Consider the following 4,767-nt stretch of genomic DNA (forward strand, 5'->3'; position numbering starts at 1 on the left):
GAATATTTGGGTTGAAGTGTTCTGGAACAGTGTTGTAAATACAACTTAACCACTGATTTCTAGTCATGTCCATTTTTGGAAGGCCAAACAAAGTAGTTTCGCTTTCACAACGAAACACAGCGTCACACATGGAAGCCTAGAGTGAGCAGAGGCTGGGGGCTAGAGTGAGGAACGGCCAGAGGGCTGAGTGAGCGGAGGCCGGTGGGCTTGAGAACGGCGGATTCGACGAAGGAGCGTCCGGCGGGCTTGCGGCAACCACATGTGATGCCCCCCGGGCTGGACTCCGCTTCGTCCACGGTGAAAGCCCATCCGGCGATCCACAGCGCAAAGTTGTTGAATTTCCTCAGCGACCAGCACGGATCAGCTCCAGGCATGACGAAGCAGATATCATCCTCTTTTGGAAGGCCAAACAAAGTAGTTTCGCTTTCACAACGAATCACACAGCGCCTTCACGACATGGCGGCGGCAACAACAATACTACAGCGGGGAATAAAAGTTAGGCCTTCTTTCTTTGCATGAACAGTTGGGCGGTGTTATGCAAATCTTCCCACATCGTGACATAGACATGTGGGGGCGTGTTAGAACGAGCTGTTTTAGGTAGGCGTGGCTGACTCTTAACTTTTATAAAGAATATCTCTTTGGAGTTGAGACTTTAGTCTTTGCAACTTTACAGATCTTCTTTATGCACCAAGAGTTTGTAACACTCCAAAGAGAAATGAAAAATTGAAATCGCATCATATGACCCCTTTAACTTATGCACAATTGTCTCACCAAACCCCTAAAACACACACAAAAAAACTTCAGGTTTACAGAAATTAAATAATACCTGCCATTAGAGATAGACTGTGCCCTCACCACCAAGTCTTGGTGCTTAATATTAGCCACAATTGTGAATATTTAGCCAGAATCTCAACTCTGAGGTCTCCTTACACTGTGACCGACGTATTCCTTAAGAGACTTGAAGTTGAAGTGTGTAATTTTCTCCTGTCCCAGCTTAAGTAAGCCATTTTAGGTTGATTTAGCAGAAAAGTGTAAACACTGTTTCAAAACATTGCTCCGTTTGCTGTACTCCTAGCAACAACGATTCAACCAATAGTGAGAGTTTATGGCGGGGCTATCTGTATTTGTGACCAGTGACAAATGAGTGTTGGGGAAACCTGTTTGAAAACAGTCACTATTTTTGTAAATTTATTTAGTGACACACTTACACACTTCAACTTTAAATAAATGACATACTCAAGCTTCATACACCTCATTACCAGTAAATGAGCACTTCATGGTTCGGTTTATCAGTATTATTTCCATGCCGTGCCCTTTAACGGTTTCCGTGCTTTTTTTAGAATATGATGTCGAAATACCAAGTCATAGCATGTAGTCGGGAGAGAAGATTGCGTTTGCATGTTGTACAGCTGTAAATATGGTCAAAGCAGTGAAGCGCGCATGAGTTAACACAATCATTATCTTGCATTTGTTACACAGTGTGATGACTGGATTAAACAGGAATACAGCATAGACGCAGAGTTTGCAATCTGCCTCCTAGTGTTTGTTGTGTGCAATTATTTTCTGATAACGTAGCTTTGAGTTAAAACCACCAAAAGCTACGTAACTCCATAACAGCGCTTTTTTATTCTCATAAAACTGGTCACATTAAATGCTATGAAGAGTCACATATGGACCTTGCAATAGGAGATACAAGCCTATGTTCAGTTTATACCTCTGTTCAAATTACGATGGTTTCAGGGAGAAATGAGAGATAAATGAAAGATATTATATTTATGTTTATTATCCTGTCCAGACATTAACTTACTGGATTATGGGAGCAGATAATGACCCACTGGTGATGTAAAGCATGGGATGTTGTTGATATTTATAACACGTTTCTATGAACAGTCTTTTATCGCGCAGTGAGTACTTAGCTGTCAGGAGTATCAAACAGGTCCTGGCACTATGTAAGTGCAATGTGAAACAAAACAAAGAAAGGAAAAGAGTGGTTAAAAAGTAAAAAGCTGTGCTAAAAGGAATGTTCGGGGTTCAGTCAGGGCTATCGTCTACTTGGGACAACTGGGAATGTTGTTGTTCTAGGTAATTTATCCACATCTTTGCACTACTATGATGGCATTTCAAGTATAAATCACAGAAAAAAGTAGACTTTTAGCAGTAAAACACCAATACAAGAACCAGCACAATCTCATGGCAGTTTGTAACTATTTTACATTTTGGTAAATTGGTGACTAATTCATATGAATTTATACAATCTCACTCATACTTTTTCTACTTACACCCCAGTGATGGCTATGTTTAGGGGTAGGGTTAGAGGTGGACATTCATGCTTGCTTTTTCGTTAAAAATAATACATTTTTGTATGAGTCACATTGTACAAATTCATACGGAATCACCAACGCATAAAATAGATTTCCTGTGAGATTGGGCTGTAAAATACACACTGACAGAAACATTACACATATTAACATGAGCTCTGAGCATGTTGAGTTCATCACAAGACCAAGACCATGAAAACATGGTTTTGTACTCGGACTTGAGTTCTAAAACACAGCTAACATTGTAAAATTTCCAAATTCTCATGATCTCATGTCATAACCATGTAACTCATATTCATATACTATACAGAAAAAAAGAAAAAGGATGTGAAAACAGTGTTGAAAAGTCATCCCTTTGCCAAAACGATGATTTAGACAACACCTGAGCTCAAATAAAATATTTTAGTACAGAAGTATTTATATAAGTGCTTTAGCTGCCACTTCTTGACCCTTCGGAACATTTATCCCCATAGACCTCCATTGTACTGTAAAAGTGGCAAGTTTAATTATTGTCTGTGGTAACTACCAACATGCCACATAAGCTGTCCATATGCACTTTTTGCCTCATCCACCATATTTATGACCATCAGCGGGCAAAGTAGTGGCGATAAATACAAAAATACATCCATCAATGGATTTGATTCATAAAAAGTACCAGAAAACATTTTTACAGATCTCAGATTAGCCCAGTGTTGACAAGTCCACGGTTTTCCCACGGAACTGGAAGCGCCCCCAATAACGTGATATTCAGGCCCTGGAATGCAAATTTTACTGGAGGAACCACCTCCGAAAAATTTGTATTTTACCCCCAGCAATGCGATTTTTACTGGGGAACCCCCCTTAAAACGCGTTTGGGCTAGTTTTGAGTAACAATTGGGCAGGTTTTGTTGTGTAGCCTATACCAGGGCTGTCCAAACTCGGTCCTGGAGGGCCGGTGTCCTGCAGAGTTTAGCTCCAACTTGCCTCAACACACCTGACTGGAAGTTTCTATGCCTAGTAAGAGCTTGATTAGCTGGTTCAGGTGTGTTTAATTAGGGTTGGAGCTAAACTCGGCACAACACCGGCCCTCAGCCCTGGCCTATACCAAATAACCTTCATAGACATTTCTATATGTTTATTCCATAATCTCTGTATGTAGTACCATTATACGGAAAGCACCCATATACAAAGATGTAATGTGGATTAAACATATGTAAATATCTGAAATGTTTTCTGAGACCTGGTATGGATCAAAACCATTCAGCGTTTTTTCTGTTCATGTGTTTTCATGTTCTAAGCCAATACTTGCTAACGCTCTTAATTATAGATGATGAGTGGGAAAGTCATGTACTCTGAAACGGATGAAATGGCTAAACCTGAACTTTGAATATTCCTTTAAATCCAGTTTATAATGACTGTGTGGGTGACGCCTGCAAACCTGCCATCCGCCCAAAAGGATCTATATAGCTGAATTAATTTTTTAACATGTCATTTTAAATATCACAATGGATTTTTTTTTGTTTGTATTAAAGTATATTTAAAATTGTATGTTAATGTAGATAATAGAATCACTGGTCATGTATTGAATATGAAACACAATTCACTCAAAAAACAGTTTGCTGAGACTGGAATATCGCTGACATGAGAACTTGAGAGAGTGCATTGTATATGTATGTTAATAAACCAATTGTACAGTAATGGAGAATTCACTGTGTAGAGCTAAATATGGATATGACCCAGAATCATGGGTACTATGAGGATATTTACTTACTCAACTATATTGGTTGAGGAAGTCAACTTGCAATTCCTGCCCAAATTGAATTTATTTAAACTATAAACTTCATATCAGGGGGTTTCTTCAACTGTGGCCACCTTTTGCCCTGTGAACTTTCAGAACTTTTTAAAGAAATAGTTTAACCAACAAATGTAATCTCATCCCATCTCATCTCAAGTGGAAATAAAATGTTAAACATTTTAGAATATAATGGCCTGTCTTGCTAAGGCTAATTTTATGGCTACCACACTCTAAAAAATGCTGGGTTAAATACAACCCAGTGCTGGGTAAAATATGGACAGACCCAGCAATTGGGCTGTTTTGACCCAGCGGTTTGATTAAATGTTTAACCCAACCTTCTGGGTAGTAACCCATTCGCTGGTTCAAAACAGCCCAATTGCTGGGTTTGTCCCTATTTTACCCAGCACTGGGTTGTATCTAACCCAGCATTTTTTAGAGTTCATTTTTTGTATCCTAAATACAATTAGATAATATTTTCATGATTTTTTTGTATAGGCTAATTGCTCAAAATAACATGACACAATAAACATATGCAGGGATATTTACTTTATTTTTTTCATTTTTCACATGTAAACTGTACACTCTAAAAAATGCTGGGTTAAAAAGGGACAAACCCAGCGGTTGTGTTGTTTTGAATCCAACCGCTGGGTCAAAACAACCCAATAGCTGGGTTTG

The sequence above is a fragment of the Sinocyclocheilus grahami genome, unplaced genomic scaffold, assembly GCF_001515645.1.
Source record: "Sinocyclocheilus grahami isolate Dianchi unplaced genomic scaffold, SAMN03320097.WGS_v1.1 scaffold658.1, whole genome shotgun sequence".
Classification (NCBI taxonomy): Eukaryota; Metazoa; Chordata; class Actinopteri; order Cypriniformes; family Cyprinidae; genus Sinocyclocheilus; species Sinocyclocheilus grahami.